This window comes from Alnus glutinosa, chromosome 11 (genome assembly GCF_958979055.1).
Source record: "Alnus glutinosa chromosome 11, dhAlnGlut1.1, whole genome shotgun sequence".
In the NCBI taxonomy this organism is placed as follows: domain Eukaryota; kingdom Viridiplantae; phylum Streptophyta; class Magnoliopsida; order Fagales; family Betulaceae; genus Alnus; species Alnus glutinosa.
This window is the reverse complement of record NC_084896.1, coordinates 13,234,656-13,254,317: the sequence shown is the minus strand read 5'-3', so window position 1 is coordinate 13,254,317 and position 19,662 is coordinate 13,234,656.

The window sequence follows — 19,662 nt, the reverse complement described above, 5'->3', positions numbered from 1 at the left end:
AATCGAGTTGAAAACCGGTGAACTAGGTTGACAAAGGTTTGCAACCGATCTTTGCCGGGATTAACCTGGTCAACCAGGTTGAGAAATGTCCGAAAATGGGATGTACTTGGTTGAAACCGGGCCGGTTTGCCATGAAACCTACAGGATGGGACTTAACTAGTTTTGAACCAGGTTGAAAACGTGCCGGTTTGGCTTGAATCGATTTTGGACTGGGGTTGACAGATCGAATTGACCCATTCGTGGAGAGGGCATGAAAAGCGTGTTAGGCGCATGCATGCGTGAGGCGCTTTTGAATATGCGTAGGAGAACTATGGGTGCATGATAATGACTTGTAGATGGACACGACAATGTGTGAGCACTTGAAAAAGAATTGCAGAACGTTGGAGCTGCATGTGGCGGGGCATGAATGTTCATATGGGGCTTTTCTCAAAGGCGCTGGAGTCATCAGCAGCTGATTCGTCGTCTGTTGTAGGCACCAAGGTGATTGGATGACCATGGCAACGAGTGATAGAACAGGCAAGGACCCCCAATGGCGCATGCAAAGTTGGAGATGGGTCTTCCACAGATCAATAGATCTATACATTGTAAACTTGATTTTGGTTTTAGATTTCTAGAAATTGGTTCGATAAAGGCTATGAAGACATAGACAATGCAACCGGAGGAGCGTGACGGCGTATGGATGACTAGAACTGAGAGATTGTCGAAGAACACTCCAACGAGACACCAGGGAAACGTCAAAAGACATTTGTTGAAGGCCACAAAAATGTGGCTCTAATGCCATGTAGAAATATGATGAGAAATAAAATATAAAAGAGAGAAAAAAAAAGAAAAAAAAAAAGAGAGGGGAAGCAAATGAAAAAACTGATGCAACCATTAGGGCTACATCTTGAATATTGAAGTGTATATTACATAATACAAAATGTCCCTATTTATAGAGACACTATGAATAGTACTGACCAAGTAAACCTTGGAATAAAAAAGGTAATAGGCCCTACAAGAAAACTAAAAGGAAAGAATAATATAAAATATATAAAATATTCTAACATCCTCTTTCAAACTCAAGGTGTAAGCTTAAGTTTTGAAAAGAAAGGGAATTGATCTTTTAAGATTGCCAGAGGTTGTGGCCAGAAAAAGGCTGTCGATAAGTGGCCAGAAAAAGGGTCTGAATCTGGGGTGAACTAGATTGAACTCGTTGAAATGGGCCGAAAATGGTTTGAAACCGGTTTGAACTGGATTGAATCCGCTGAATTGTTAGGAATTGGTTTGCAAAAATATGTTTGCACAATGAAAAATAAAATTGCCAAACCAAGATCGAACTTTATAAAGAACATGTGAAGATCTATGCTATTTTAAAATAAATTGCAAAACATAAAATACTTACTTGAAGAAATCAGCCACTCCTTGGCTTTATGGGCAAGATTTTGCTCTTTGCTCTTCTACGAAGAATGTGTGATGAGACCTTCAAATCTTCTCACCAATGACTGATGATAACCAACATAGTGGGCTCTCAACTTGCTCTTCAAAACTTAAATTATTCTACAGAGTTAACTCAAGAATATTAGTTTTTAGTAAAAACTAAAGAAGTGTAGCAATTGCTTATCTTTTGAAGAGCTATAAGCATATCTATTTATAGGCTCTGAATACTAAGAGAGTGTGAAATATAAGCAATGTGGGACAAGCTGTAGTAAGTGATTAATACCTTGGCCCATGCGTCATCTACTATTTCTTTGGGCTTTGGGTTTTATCCCAATACCCAGTCTCCCCTCTTACATCTCATGCACAGTTTCTCTCTAACTCATGTTTTTAAATAAATAAAAAACAAGCAGCCCAATAAATAAAAAGTATCATCTGGTTAAATTAAATCAGCTTGATGAGTGACCTAAAGAAAAAATAAAAACTAGTCAAAATAGTTTCGACTTATCAAATCACTATTTAATTATAATTGATTCCACTAAACAATTGGAATTGCATTCTAGTTTATATTTTTTTATTAAAACAATTAATCATTTAAACTTACTTAATATTGATTTTTGATTCATTCATGAAATCTTTCGTAGCAGAAATAAAGCTAAGACACTGCCATTTAATTCTCTACCTCTCTATTCTTGAGCCACTGATTTTATCTATTATTCTCGTAGTCATGAAAGTCTTATCACATGTACATGTACATTATATTTTAGTATCTTATACCAAAATGCTCCAGCTAGAGACTGAGAATAATCTAATCCATAAAATCTATCTCAATGGAAAATTTCTTATCCTTTTAATAAAAGACTTGTATTCCTTCTTGAGAAAAGCTTTCTCGCAATATTAATTGTGATCACCCAATGCACCGAGAATGTTGACCATTATTTTGGTCTCACCCATAAATGCATCAAAGTGAACTGCACTTCATATCTGAGTACACAATCCTCTCAGAATTTAGAATCAATATCATAAATAGTCTTGGGAGTATGAGTTTTTCCTATCAACAGTATTTTAGTGGAAAAACAATTCCCATGGTTCGTTCAGTGCATAATACTAACACATCAACCCGAAGCCTCCAACTTTGTCTGATCAAGATAAATCACAAAGATTCAATGTGTAACAGTCTTCGCAAATGGAATGCCCAATTTCATTACCGACTACAAATTATACAAAGTTTAAGACTACAAGGATTATGGACTAAGACCTTATGTGATAACCCCATTACTCACACTATAGACCATATTCAATATAATCAAATAGCCTTTCACATGCAAAATATACATAATCAATATTAAGCATATAAAATATTATATGCCTTATGCTAAAAAAAATAGATAAGTGAATAACAACTTTATTCATAACAAACTTATAACTCAACAGTACATTGGGATTTTGGGCATAAACCCCAACATGAATCGTGTCGAAAATGTTCTTAAATCGGAGTGAATCGGATTGAACCCAATGAATTAGGCCTGAAATGGTTAGAATTCTGATGAATTGGGCAAAAAATGGTATGAAACAAGAGTGAACCGGATTAAACCAGCTGCTAAACCTGGTTGAGAAAGGGTTGCAGCCAATTTGAGCCGAGATGACACCGGTCAACCGGGTTGGAAAGATCCAAAAAAGGGATGAACTAGGTTGAAATGGGGCTGGTTTGGCATGAAACCAGCTGGATGGGACTAAACCAATTTTGAACCGGGTTTAAGACAGGCTTGTTTGGCCTAAGCCTGTTTTGGACCGAGGTTTACAGATCGGATTGACCCATCCATGGAGAGGGCATGAAAAGCGTGTTAGGCGTGTGCACACATGAGGTGCTTGCTGAAAATGCGTAGGAGAACTTTAGGTGAGTGATAATAACTTGCAGATGGACTCAACGACGTTTGAGCCCATGAAACAGAATTGCATAACTTTGGAGCTACATGTGGCGGGGCATGGATGGTCAGATGGGGCTTTTCTCTGCAGTGATAGAGTCGTCGATGGTTGATCCGTCGACTGTTGTAGTCATCAAGGTGATTGGACAACCATGGCTATGAGTGACAGGACGAACGTGTGTGAATGTCAATTGAGATGGGTCTTCCACAGATCGATTGATCTGTACATTGTAAACTTGATTTTGGTTTTACATTTCTAGAAACTAGTTCGAGAAAGGCTTGCAAGACACAGACAATGCAAGCGGAGGCGCGTGGTGTCGTGTGGAGGGCTAAATCTGAGAGATTGTTGAAGAACACGCAAATGAGCCACCAGGGAAATGTCAAAAGGCATTAGGTGAAGGCAACATAAATGTGGCTATGATACCATGTATAAGTATAATGAGAAATAAAATATGAAGGAGAGAAAGAAGAGAGCGAAAGCAGGGATAGAAATGGATGAAACCATTAGGGCTACATCTTGAATATTGAAGACTATATTACATAATACAAAATGTCTCTATTTATATAGAGACTATGAGTAGTGACCAAGTAAACCATAGAAATAATTAAGGAAAGGAATGAACCCTACAAGGAAACTAAAAAGGAGAATAATATAAAATATTCTAACACCAACGATATTGTGCGATGTCGGATGTCCTGAAACTAAGTTTCTTCACATTAGTAGTCACTTATGGGGATCAATGGTAGACAACTCTCTTCTCTCTCAAGGATTTGGATTAGGTAATGTAAAAATATGTGTTGTAATTTTTTCAACGGTTTCATGAAATTATTTGGTGTAATTTGTTTCTCGAGTGTTGGACTATGGGTACTCGCGTCATTCATTAACCATTCATGTAGTCCCAATGCAAGGTGTTTGCATGTAGGGGATTATGTGTGTTGGAACTGATGTCCAAAACTCCAATTGCATTAAATTGTTTTTCTATAAATTTTATAATATTGAACATTGGACATATGTATATTATTGCTTTACATGTACATATATATGTTTGAGTATTTCATATGATATACATGTAAGCACCCTAAGTTACATTGTATTTGACTAAGGTGTGAGTAATGAGATTATCACACAGAAGATCATATTCATAGGTCCTTGTAATTTATAAAAGATTGTTCGTAGTCGTAAATGGAACTGAAAAATCCATTTAGACTATAACATTTTGATGTGAACCTCAACCGAGTGTGCTTTGAGACCCAACAAACAATATTGAAATATTTGCCTAAGAAAGCTAAAATTCAGATTTTTGATAGAAAACCCCGGCCCAACGTTTATAAATGAAACGTGAACTGAAGGTATAAAGTAACAAACCCCAACCCAATGATTATAATTGAATCACGAACCGAAGGTATAAATTTTAAACGCCACAAGGAAGAATCCTTGATAAGTTCACAAGTTCTCTGAAGAACCAATAAAAGAAAATAAACCTTACATTTCGATTCAATAATACTTCATTACAATGAGTGCAGGCTCTATAAGGAAAAGGAAACTAATGTATTTCAAAAATAAGAAAATAGATAAAAAAAAATAAAATAAAAAGGAGCCTAAAATTTAGCACTAATAATAGGCAAGTCAATCAGCCCATTAATTGTGATAGAATTGACAAGTTAATCAGCCAATTAATTGGTATGAAATAGGCAAGTCAATTAGTCAATTAATTGGTTTGAAATTAGAAAGTAATCACCTTCTCCTTCTAATTCCACGTCCAATCAAGCCATAATCAAAATTTAATCCAAGCCATTTCTAAGAAAATTACAGCCATTAATCCACTCCAAATTAAACAAGATCAGCCCCATCAATAGCTTGGATTAAATTTACTACGCCTTCATCTTCTTTTGGACCAAGCTTGGAATGCCCCGTTTTAGAATCACCCCAAATCTCTTGAATCAGCCCATTAAGTGCTTCTTTGATCTTCTTGAATCATGCTCTAGTAATAGGCCCAGCTGGAACATGCAATGGATCCTTTAATGGTGCATGTTGATTCTCATCACATGTCAACCTTAAGGATTTATCTTGATATGGAGAAGCAAGTAGGGCTTCGAGTTGATATTGCAAAGACCAAGAAAATAAATAGGGAGTTTAACAATTAATAAATTATATTTATTAAATTAGATGAGACTAATAATTAGATTCTGAGTGATAATATTTATATTATCGAAATAAAATGAGTCTAAGATAAAATAATGAAAATTGGAATAATAAAATACTACTAATGGGTCTTTAAGAAATAATAATAATGATGGATCCTAGAGAATAAACAATTATTTGTATTAGTAAAAATATAGTTAGATTAAATGTGGAGTTAAATATTAATTGTTAAAAGATATGATTTTAATAAAATGGGGGTTCAAATGTAATTAATAAAAGTTGGGGTTTAAAAATAAAGAGAATCCTATCCTACTACGTGTCACCACCTGAATGGCTAAGAGAAGATTACCCCATCTTCTCCCAGCTACTCACATCGCGCCACGTGTCCCTCACTTTATCCCTTTTCTTTCTTTTCTTTTCTTTTTCTCTCTCTCCCTCACACACGTTCTCTTTTCTTCTTTTCTTTTCTTCCTTCTTCTCCCCTCATTCACGCACGCACACAGCCCACCCTTCCCCTTTCTTTCTTCTCCTTTTCCTCTTCTCTTTGTCGCACACACATGTTGGGTGTGAGGGACCGAAACTGAGAGAGATGATGCAGAGTTTGAGAGAAGAAGAGAAGAAGAAGGATTCGGCTCTTGAGGAAGTAGAAGAGAAGAAAAAGGGGGGTTTCAGCCATAGACGTCAAGGAAGGTAAAATGCTTGGTTTTCCTTCATATTTACGTTTACCCATTACCTAAACAGCACGAAAATCGCATGATATTGTAGGGCTTTGTTTGGGTTTGATTTTAGGTTGAAATCCTAGGACTTTTATTGCGATTTTGGGGGGTTTGGCCGAATGATGTCTTCTCCTAAAATGAGTTTCAGTTTTGATAACTTTAATTGGTGTTTTTGAAGTTTAATGTTTGAATTTGGGTCCGAATTTAGGGTTCTTTTTGGGTTTAATATTTTAGGGTTAATGCTAAACAAAAATAGAAATTGATTTGGGAGTTGTAAATTGAGTGTTATGTTTATGGATGTGAGTTGAGGCTTTGATGGGTGTATCTTTACTGTTGGGTTTCATGGTAATGAGTTTAATGTTTATGGGTAGCCTATTGTTGGGATTATTCCCTATGGTGTTGTGGGTGTGGGTGGAATGTTGTTTGGAGAGAAGTTCATGGTTATTGAATCCTCTTTGGGAAATGACTAAATATGTTTATGTAAAATTGGTGATTTTGGAAAGTGTAGTTAGTTGTTTTGCCTATGGATGAGATTAGGTCCATTTGGCTTTGGATTATATTTCATGAGTTTAGATTTAGTGTAGGAGTTGAGTTGGTTATAAACTAGTAAGTGATTGAATGAGCAAGATAATGACTAATATAAATAAATGAATAAAACAGCATTGAATAAATGAGTAAGTCAAATAAATATGGATAATAATTTAGATATCGTAATGGACATAATTAATATCGAGGTAGGATTCCTAAAGTGATATGAACTAAATAACAATAGGTACAATACCTAGCTTAGAAGTCTATGCATATGCTTCAAGCTTTAGTAAACGGATATGTTACAAATGGAATTATAATATAATCTAATAAGAGTTATTAAATTAGTACCTTACTATAATCTAAACTACCTAGATAGTTGTAGCTAATAAAAGATAAAGTATAAAATATACTAATAATTGTATCTAAAGATTAAGAAACGAAATAAGTTACAAACTTAAAGCCTAAGATTAATATCATAGGGGACAAAGAATAAGTGGGCAAAATAAGTGAATAACTAAGTATAAAATAAATGCAAGAATTGTATCAAACAAACATAGATAATGGTTTGGATATTGAAATAGACATAATAGGGTCCATAAGAGTGATTGATTAATAGCAAATTGATCCCGAGTATAATGCTAAGCTCTGAGGTTTATGTATATACCTTAAGCTGTAATAAATAAATAGGCAAAGTTTAATAAAAGAATGTATATTACAATATGTGATTATAAGTTAGTTTAATAAGAGTTATTAGATTAATATGCTTTATAAGATTAAGGTCTTATAGCTTAAATTACTTTAATGGTTAATAGTTAATAAAGATTAAGTACTAAGTATAATAGTTAAAATGAAAATGCCGTAAAATGGTAAATTGTCCAAGTAACCCTAAGACAACAAACACAAAATAGTAATATTATAGAAAAACATGAATAGGTTCCAAAATCAATTGGTAATGTAATTAGAAGATTAATGTGCTTACTTATGCAATACGAAATACCTAAATGTATTATGAGGTCGTGCTTAGCTTAATAAGCATTCTATACATATATGTCTATATATATGTATAAGGACCGAATATACTTAGTTAGCTTAAATGGATAAACAAATTATAAGACTTAATAATTAATAATAACAATAAGGTGACTAAGTAACCAATTTACTAATCCATGTGCACATAATACTCAAGTGTATTATCGGATTAGGTTTAAGCGTTGTGTATATATATATATATGGGTTAAATATATATTGTTGACTTAGTAAATAAGTAAGAAGCCATTAATGGGTTAATAATGATAATTCGGTGTAATAAATAATAAGTAGACAAATGAAATAGTAAACATGTCTTAAAGATAATAAGCGAAGTAAATATGAGCCTATAATTAATGGTTAACCTAATGGTAGCCAAGGTATCTATCTAGCTTTAGAAACGAGTGATACGACGAGTGAGCACGCGGGTAGTTTATGTGTCATAGAGTATAGGTTCAATAGCATAGTCTAATATTACCAATGCTTGCAGGATCGAGTCCAGATTTGAGACTTTAATTGGCTCTCCAATGTAGAGTTCGAGAAACTAGAATCTAAGAGAATATTCGAGTCATGAATCCAATGCAGCCAAGGTGAGTATTCTACTCACTGAGAAGTATTATTTTCATATATGATGAATTGCAAAATATATATTGTTTTATAAACTTGAACCAACTGTATGTTGATTATGAACTTTTTGGATGATTTGAGTACTTTTGAGTATATTGAAATTATGATGATGTTATGAAGTATGAATATGATATGTGGAGTTTAAATGAATTGAGTCACTATATGTTATGGTTGGGAGTTTTGAAAACCGTGATTGCAATGGAACATGAATATGATTTTAGAGTGAGTTAAGTTACGAAAATTGTTTAAGAAATGACATGTAGAATTGTTTATGTTTTTATAAAGAAAGCATATGTTAAAGGCATTATTCATGAAATGAAATGTATATTTTTTTAAGGCATGAGGCATACGCATATGAACGCTAAACGTGCATCGAAGTGAGGTTTATAGCCCACGGGAAACTATGCTTGGGGTAACACCCATGATGCTTGGATTAATTTCCATAATGCTTTGGGTAACACCCATGATGCTTGGGGTAACTCCCATGATGCTTGGATTAATTTCCATGATACTTGGATTAATTTCCATGATGTGCATTGCATGATCATTTATAGCATGGTTTTGATGAGTGTGATTTTTTTATACTATGAGTAGTTTTGCTAGAAGTATTAGTATGCATAAGAGTTTTAATGGAAAAGAGCTTATGTATATTTCTATCGTCTGGTTGCATGTGTTAAAAAGCATTGTACCATCAATCATAAAAGTATTATAGTAGATGATATAATGTATGTAGTTGTTTCCAACAATGAAACTTCTATGTATAAGCTCAGCTGCCTAGTATGTTTAAATGTTTTCTATTAGTCAGTGTGTACTATATCAGCTATGGGGGTTTTCAAACAAAAGTTTATAAAATTGGTGGCTGTTATAGTGTACGCAAGACTAAAAATGAAAAGTTAGTTTTTTGCGAAAACTCAGTGAATAGTATACCTCTGAGTTCTTAGTGTATTCATTTATGCGAAGACGGTGGGCTCATAATTCCACATATACGGATGTGGCAAACCCCCACAACCGTATAGATGTTCATTTGGCTGCAGGTACTCCAGTCGTAGTTGATGTTGTAGATGTGCACTTGAGATATTAGGACCGAAGCTCACCGCGACGGTCGTAATTTGGGGACCATGGGCGTCCTCTATTTTATGGGTTTTATTTATGGCTTGTGACGCCTGTGTCACTTGTTATGGTATAAAGTCATTTATGTTATGTACTTAATTTGGTAAAAGACTTGAATAGATAGATGTAATACTGGCTCTTGATTATGATTAATTTATGATATTTAAGATGTGATTTCCGCTATTAGGTTTATGTTTTTGCTGCATAGTAGATAGATGTTATACTCTGATTTACCAGGTACATATTATGTGGTATGTACCATATGTTGGCTCTGCGACGTATCGTCGTGCCACTGTGATGACTCATTTTGTTTTTATATAAAAAAAAAAAAAAAAAAATCGGGTCGTCACAGATATCTTGGTGTAAGTGCAAGGTAGTGTCATGTACCGAATGGTGACCACGTGAGTTGATGAGTGCCAAATATTGTATATTTGGACCCCTTAATTCACATTTGTTAAACCTTTAGCTTTGTTATTTTTTAATGTTTTTGGTTAGTTTTTGTATTTTGGTATTTTGCAGATCATGGAGAGAGAACGGTAGTTTTAAAGTGAAAAATGCAATTTTGGAAGTCAAAATCGGATTTGACTAAATTTCAAGTTTTGCACAAGTCATAGTATTTTGACCATAACTTTTAGTTCAAGTATTGGATTAAAGTAAAATTAGTGGCGTTGGAAAGATAATTCAAAATTATACAAATCATTGTGAAATATAAATTTCCTAATTCGAATGTCTACTATGTCATAAGTGCCCCATAATATAAGAACACAAATTTCCTTGTTCCTGGCGGCTGCAAACACTCCAAACCCTAACATTCTTTTCTCTTATTAGGGTTTTTGAGGGGTAGAGGTGCCATTTTGAAAAAATATGGCCCTAAAACCTAGCGTTTTTTCTCCTATTAGGATTTAGAAGGGTAGAGGTGCCATTTTGTAAAAATTGGGTTTAACCTAATTTTCTGCTATAAATACCCCATGCTTATTTTTATCCATGAGTAGCTAGTTTTTTTAACTAAGGTTGAGGATGAAACCTCACCTTTGAAGAGCAATAATATTTTCATGAGAGTTTATGCTATCCGATTTTATTGGGTTTAATATTTTCAATATTCTACTTCTTTTCAATTATTTAGATGATTTCTTGGATATCTATTGTGATTTCCGGATACATGTGATGATTTGAGAATAGTCTCATTTAATTGATTGTTTGGATTTTTCATTTATCAAAACATTGAATATTCATTGTGTTTCGTTCTACGGATACATTTGATGATTTTGTTAAACCGGATATCTTTTGTGATTTGTGCAAAGAATGGATTCAGTGAATGATTTAATGAATTTTTGAAGCATAGTAGAACATGCATAAGATTTGTACGGTTAGAACTTCGGATATGTATTGACAACCATGAGAATATGTTGCTATGAATTGGTGGGTGTAAATTCTAAAACCTTAGTACATTTTCCTTTGTTTTATTTTATTTTTCTATTATTCACAAGATTTGGAACTAGGTTAAAATAGAATTAGTTTAAATAGAGATTAATTTTTGCAACGCAATTCTCTGTGGATTCGACCTCGCACTTGCACACACACTATGTAACGACCCGTTTTTTACAAAAAAACGTAAGTAATTATATCTGGATAATTACGTGTCATTAACCATTTAGAGATGATAAATCTGGCAGCGGAAAATACGAATATCTTTTTTTTCCAAACATTAGGGACAATTCCCTTACAATACATTTAGAGCTTTAACTGACATCCTCTAGAAATACATTAAAAGTCTTTACACTATTTACAAAGAAACATGTGTCACATATGACACTAAAGCATACATGGAACTTAATAAATACAAGTAAATGTCTAAACATGTTACACGCAAATAGTACAAACATTTATGAGTACAAAGTACTAAAATCCTAACTACACAACTTTAAATCTCTTAAGCTAGCAATTAATCCAATCCATAATCTTCAGAACCTGTGCAAACATCTATGAGAAGGTGGTTACCGCCACAATCTCATAATTCCATAAGTGAGCTAACTGTCATTCAACAACATCATGATTTATGCGTTATTTAAGAAACAGAGATATGACATAATGATGTAGTGATAGTTTTCATGCAAAGTTTAACAGTTTAATATAGTCATTGCACTCCTCTCTTATAAGGGCCGTCCCCCCGGTCAACGTCTTTCTCGAGGCTATCCCCTCTACATTACATTTTGATTAACTTATTTTCGCACTAGCAGAGTACGTTCCACGTCACTCTACTAGCACTTTAAAAGCCGTCCCAATCAATATGAATTATTGTGTTTTCGGTTTCAGGCACATTTCCCATCCTGAACCTTTGGGAGACGTCGCGCCCAATATTAATAAGTTGATTATTAACAGTATGCAATAATCAGTCACACGCATCCAATTAAAATAAAACATAAACACAACGCTACTGAAAATCCAGTACTACCCTCAGTAAGTAATTTATACTTACAGCCCTTTCGTGCAGTCACAGTTCATCATCTGCAACAAATACATATACATGTGCATACAAGGTCAATATCATTACCTCTAGGAACTCATGCCTAAACATGAACTCCAAAGTCCCATACATACATACATAAAAGCAATCATCATGACTGGAATTCAACATGTTAATTTTTAAACATTAATACTATAATCTATAGTCCTATCATAAAAAGGAACACAACCAAAATACCTAACTTCATTTCTAGAGCATAGATCAATTAGTCATAAAGAAGCCCATGCATATTTCTAGCGAGACATTAACATCACATTGTTAACTTCAAAAGCTTTAAACCATAATACTCAAGTCCTAAAACAATGCATTACATGATTAAACTCATAAAAATCATTCTTTAATTCTAGAGCTTTACAGCTAATTAAGTACTTAGTTTACACATCACATATACATTATCAATAATCAAACATTATCTACAACAATTCTCTAGCCCTTTGTCAATTAGAACATATTAGTTTATCTTCAATAACCAAAATTGAGGAATAACCTCCGATTCCTAAAACATTGACCCATAGTTAACACATAGTGAATTTTCCCCCAAATAACTTAAACAACAAATATCATGTTTCACATGGATTCGGTCAACACATGATATATGACTTAACATCAATTAGCTAAACAATAATAATATATTATCAAATCAATCACCAAATACCATGGTCATGTACAAGCATTCCTTCAATAAGCTAACAGAGGAACACCCTAACATATTACTACCCTCATGTATACTTAGCAAACCAAAACATCTTAACTCAAGAACATATTCCAAATCAGTACACTAACAAGGCCACTGCCATCACTCTCATATACATACCCCATCCACGGATCTATCATCAACCAAGGACATACCTAAAACAAGGGACAAATCATAATACCCATTCGGCCAAAATCACATTAAGCCCAACACACACACTGCCGACTGGAATAGAGATCACAAAACAGGGAGATCAACATCCAAAAAATATCCCAGCATTAATAAATAAAATCCCCTAATCAATCCATAGAAAACCCCCAAAATTTACTAAACCCTAATTCAACAATCAACAAATTAATCCTCAAAATTAATCGTCATTAGTTGTAGGAATTTACCCCAAGGATTTTTCATAGCAAATCCACCGGAAAAGCCACTGATTCCGCCGGAAAAGTTGCCGGAAAACGCATAGGAAGAACCGAGTCTTCCTCTCGGGTCTGACGGGTCACCGGGTCGGGTTTTGGGTCAAAGGCTTCGGGTCTTCGTGGATCGGCCGGAAAGTCGCCTTAGCCCGCCGGAAATCACTACTGGAACCACCGGACATCGCCAAAAAACCGCCATGGAGAACCGGGTCTCACTCGGGTTCAATGGTTCACGGCTTCAGAGGATCGGGTTGCGGGTCTGGCGGGTTGCGGATTTCACGATCGGAGCTCCTAGGTTCCACCAATCGTCGGCTTTGGCTCTGCCGGCGACGACCCAGCACCACCCACCGGGAACCGGACCTCTGAGCGGTCGGATTTCCCTCCTGCCCCGTCGGGTCTCCCACTCACGGATCCACCGGATCCTCTCTCTCCCAATCTCTCGGTCTCTCTCTCTCTGATTCTCGGCATCTCTCTCTCCCATTCTCATTCTCTCGTCTCTCTGATCTCTCTCATCTCTGTCTCACTCTCTCCCTCTCTTTGTCTCTGTTTCGGAAAGAACAAGGAAGAACAGAACGAAGAAAGAAGGAAGAAAGAAATAATAGGAAAGAGGAGAGTAGTGTTCGAGTGTCTTATAAAAATATAGGATATTTATTTATTTTTTCTTAATCATTAAGTCTTGTAAATATCTTTCATATAAAAATATCACCTATAAAAATATCTTATAAAAATCTCTCACAAAAATATCTCTTTCAAAAATATCTTGAGATGTTTAATCCGCGGATATTTTTACATTGGGTCTTTGTATAATTCATTAAAATTATAATCTATATCCGTTTTGTGTCTAGTTTGTTTCATCGGTAATATTATTATCTCAATAATATTATAGCACAATGAATATATACATTGCAAATATATATATAATTTATACAATATTATTTCATACAGTAAATATTACACATTAATATTATTCGATAATATTATCGCATCAATTAATCCACTGATTAATTCAATCTGTTTATTAATTAGTCTCGTAATATTATTAGAGTATAATAATATTATTCTTCATTTATAAAATTACAGTTTATAAATAATAAGACCAAAGAATATTTATTTTCATAAATATTCATATATTCCTCATTATTCATCGGGGATTAAAATATCGTGTTTAAAGCCACGTATTTTATTAACTGATCGATGTGAATATTGTTTCCAACAATATTAAGCCGTTCGAGCGTCGAGTCTCTAGAATTGAACGTCAATTCTAGACTTGTCTATTTTATTCGGTCTTAAATTCTCATTTAAGACATTTATTTAATTACTTAAAATCCGGGGCGCTACACACTATATTGTAAACGATTCGTGCGCTTGCGAGTATTAAAATTTGCACATCATTAGTCATCATTCTTTCAACACTATGATTAAGAATGATGTATCTGCACGACAACTTATAACAGTTACTCTAAATCCTGAGAAGATTGTAAACTTAGATGTGAAATGTAGGTCAGTTTGATGTACAAGAATGCGATCAAATCAATGGTCAAAACTTCTGTGCATTGGGTGATCGTATGTAGCATTGTGGGAACACCTTCTTCAAGAAAAAATTCAAATCCTTTTTCAGAAAGAACAAAGCAAGGAATATTCTCCTTGATGTAGATTTAATGAGGTTGATTATCCTAAAGCTCGGGCCTGAGTATTTCGGTCAAATTTACTTAAACTTAATTTGTGGAAGGTGAGATGAAAAAACTCACAAGGTACAAAATGATATACCATGTAATTTAAATCAGGAGTATCAAGGAAAAGAGGTAATGAACTAAGTAACAGTGTATTGACTTTGGTTCGACTACGTAATGAGTCCATGGAGGGGTAATATTAATAAATAAGTATGTCATGGGGATTGATTCATTAATTTAAAAATAAATATTAGAGTGCATGTACATTTGTTTAGTAAAATTAATTGTAATTAAATAAGGTCAAGTGAAAATACTCATAGACCTATTTAAAGCTAATTGTATTTTTTTCCTTTAGGTATCTCTTTGAGTTGATGTAAATTGACCAGTTACTATAAGCCTCGGTTGTGTATTTATTTATGTTGGATTGTTTTATTTGATAAAACATGGGCCAACGAAATATGATTACTAAATAGCTCATTACTTAAAGATGATTAGGCTTAGGAATTAATTTCATATGGGCTTAAGTATTTAAGAGCTATAGGCCATTGGAATTAATTCCAAAAGGCTTAAGAAGAGATTAAGGAGCATTGGGCCTAAGGGATAAAACCCAAGCCCATGCTGGAAAATTAGTAGCAGTTGAGCTAAGATTAAAACCCTAGTTCTAGATAGTAGGGATTGGAATTGTAGTTCTCCTATGACTCATATCCTATCTATGCTACTTAGATAGTAGCGATTGGAATTGTGGTTCTTCTATGACTTCAATCTTTTCTAGGCTACAGCTCTTTCTTATCTCCCAACCCTATCATAAGTGTAAATCCAAGTCTATAAATAGATCAAGGAGCATAGTGAAGTATTATTTACTTTTACTACTTCAAGTGTGAGTCCACACTCACGGTCATATTCATTCATCAAAGAGAAGATCTGAAGGTTGAGTCAAGAACACGAAGAACATGTTCTTCAACATGCAGAGAGCAAATCAACTAAAGTCAACTGGTCCTAGTCTAAGAGAGGCCGATATCAATTGTAAGTACTCTAAACATGTTAGTTTAAATTATCTAGCCTTATTTATCTTGAAGAAAATTTTTTGGGATCGGTATTCTATTGCATCTAATTTGATTAACGCATGATCTCCAACAAGCGGTATCGGAGCCAACTTCAAGAAAACCCGGTTTAGATTTTATACATGTTTTGTGTTTATCGGCTTTATTGATATATTGCTTGTGTTGAATTGATTCAATTGCACCGAGGATTTTTGATTGATCATTCTCAATCCTAAAAAATGTGTTTAAACATGTAAGGATCTGATTTGGAATGTTTCAAGTCAAAAAGAGCAACTTTGGTATTTGTTTATCACTTATTTTGTACCAAACTGCGCTGCTGTAATTACGAATTTTTAAGGATACTTTAGACAAGTCCTAAAATTGTTTTGAGATTTTTTACTACATGCAAAAATCGTGATCGACACAATGGTTCAAATGAATTCATGTTTCGATGAGAATTGAAAGAGATATGATCCGTTCTTCATTCGTCGACAGATTTGGAACTTTTTGAATTCTAGCAGCAACTGCTGTAATTTTTTATTTTTAAACAAGTCCTAAAATTATTTTGGGATTGTTTTCTGCATGGAAAAATCGTGATTGACGCAATGATTCAAACGGATTCAAGTTTTGATATGATCTGTTCTTAATTCGTCAATGAATCTGGAATTTTTTGAATTCCAGGCTCCAGCAGCAACTATTTGATTTCGAATTTTTAAGCATGAATGGTGATTGCTTAAAAATTAAATTGGCAATTGATTTCACATGTAAAATGGTTGGTTAACACATTGGAAAAGCCGAAACAATGTTTTGAATTTTTTCTCAATAGGTTTCATGATATTTTCTAATACGAACCAAGTGTGGAATTTTGAATTACTGTTACATGTTAAGAATTTATATATTTTCTTGTTGATGCATAATTAAGGAAAAAAATTTCTTTGATTATGGAATATGTTATATAAGGTATATAACATGTTATTGATCAAAATAAAATAAGGTTACAAGTTGCTTAGATGTTGTTTTTAGAAGTTCTTGGAATTAGATTTCAAGTTCTTGAAATAAAAGCACGTAGAATGAAATCAATCTTGTCTAGATTTATGAGTGCATGGTATTCATGTTGTCAATAATTTGGAAAGAGTTTTATATTATTGAAACATGATTTGCATTCATAAATGTTTTTTTGGATGCATAATGATTTGATCACCATGCATGGATTGACATGAGTTTACTCGTGATCAAGCAAATGATAAGATCCATGGGTCTTATCCAAAACTATGGCATTGCTTGGTTGTGATGGCTGGCCACCATTCTTGGAGTGCAATACCTAAATGTTTCACAACCTAAGGGCAGCAAGCCAATGGATTATTTTTGGTTTTCCAAAATCCTAATATTAATCCATAAATGCTAAAAGAATGGATCCAAAAATCCTTAACCGAATTTTTTTGGCATCTAATTTTTCTAAAGATATTTAAGTTTATGATAATTTCCTAACGAAGAGATTGTGATTTTTCACAAGACTTAAACATGAGGATTCCAACTTAGTTGGGATGAGATGTTTTAAGATTCACGACTTAGGAAAGTTATGAATAAGGATTCGAATGATGCAACCTAATTTGATTAGGGTTATCATGTCAAGTTTGGATAAAAAGTTTAGGATTGACAATATTTTCCTTAATGGGAGTGGGAGATAAAACTTCAAGAACCAAAGAGATGACAAAGTTCCTTATGGAAGAATGATTCCTTATTCGATTAGGTCAACCATGTTATATAAATTAGAGCTTCTATTTTGATGGCTTATAAGATTGGGAAGGTAATCCAATTAGAAAAGGAAGTTGCAAATCTAATATGATTACAATTGTTTTAAAGAAAACCCATAAGTTTAAAATACCAAGTGGGAGAAAGAATCAATACCGGTGATTCTTACAGTCTCTATCATAGGTTTATATGTAATGATGAAGTAAGGGCACCTCGCCTTGGCCATGGGCCCTACTCCCTTTGGAGGGTATCTTTACTTTGCGGATTACAAGGTTAGATTTCCTTTAGGGATAGAGGAAATGTGGTTATGTATTAAGAACGACAACGCTTCCGTGGAGTTACTTGACAATCACATCAAATTTACTTGATGGTATACACTTGACTAATTTAAGATATTAATCTCCCTTTGGAGCAATGTCATCTTAAAGTTAGAGACTAAAGGTGAGCGACAAGATATCAAATCTATGGATGTTGATAATGAGTAAGTTGTCTCGCCTATCGGGTAGTTAAAGACATCTCGCCTTGGCCGTGGGCCTTGCTGCCTTCGGAGGATGTTCTTTTAATTATAGGAGTAGGTTGTCATTGCATTATGAATATTAAATGTTTTGCTTTGGGTTTTAATATTATATTTGTTTGCTAAATTGATGTATGTCCTGATATGCTTTATTCTTTAGTTTTTCCATTTGATCTTGCTGTAATGCCTTTAGGTCCTACTATTTCAATTACTGTCCACTTATAAACAATGGATATAGAGTTATTATGAAACTATGAGACTAGAAGGGCACAATCTTGTGCAAACTCATCTTGTCTATAGCCACTGATGTTGAAGTAAATAATTACAATCAGTGGTTGCATATTAATGATGTAGCAAAAGATTTGATCTTGACAACATTAGCACCTAAGCTTTATATAAAGTTGTAAAACTTTAAGGTTACTTCAGATATGTTCGAATATCTGGAAGTAAGGTTTGGGGAATAATATTTTATTTCTGAATAGGACACAGATACCAAGATGGTTAAAGTTGTTTCAATACACAATGAGATTGTCAAATTGAAATAACTGGGTTTATTAGATGCTAAGGTTAATGATCAATCTAGGATTGATGAAATACTCAAATCCATGATACACTCTTTTTTAAGGAATTTAGATGTAAGTATAAAGGAAAAGATGTTTGCTCTTCGTCTGAATTGGTGAGTGTAGCAGCGGATAACATGATTGAACCTAAGTCTGGTATGGTGGTTGGTGAAACTTTTTTCTCAGAACCGAAAGGTAAGGAAGAGAAGAAGGAGACCAAAGAAAATGACAAAGTTGTTGTCATAGGTGTCAATAAAGGTAGGAGCAAGTCCAAAGGCAAGGCCAAAGGGATATGCTTTTATTGCAAGGAAGATAGACAATGGTAGAGAAATTATCCTAAGTATCTGGCATTCAAACATTCAGGTAAAAGTTTTCTTTTAGTTTTAAGATACAGGTTTAGTAAGAATCCATTGGAATTCCTGGTGTGTGGATTTGATACTAATACATGTCTACAATTGGATGCAAGGGTTCTAGGAAACCAGAAAACCAAGAAAATAAAAGACAGACCTTGAAAGTTTGGAGTTGGAATGAAAATTCCAAAGTTGTCATATTTAGATCATTTATGATTTATATGAATGACATTTAATTTTAGAATCCATTATTACTTTGATGTTTATTCTTGAGCTAACAAAACATAAGTATTTCCAAAGTTGTATTGTATTTATTCATCCATCCAAGATTCAAAGACTAGTTCGGGATGAGCTCTAGAGGCCCATTGGATCACGAGAAGATCCTAGTCTAAGAATCCTTCTTGAATGATAATATAAACAAAAGGTTCTTTTCTTTGAAAAAAAATCTTGGAATATGTATGTGTTTTGGTTAGGATATTTTGATTTGTTATAAAAAGAGAAGTTTATTTATGAAATTCTCTAAGTTTCAAAATATGAATTGTATCAAAGATTGTTAGTATTATTGGCCTCATTCTGTTTGGACAAAATCACCTGTATGTAAAGATGCTGTAAACAGGGATTCCACTATTCAAAGCACTCTCAGAAGAC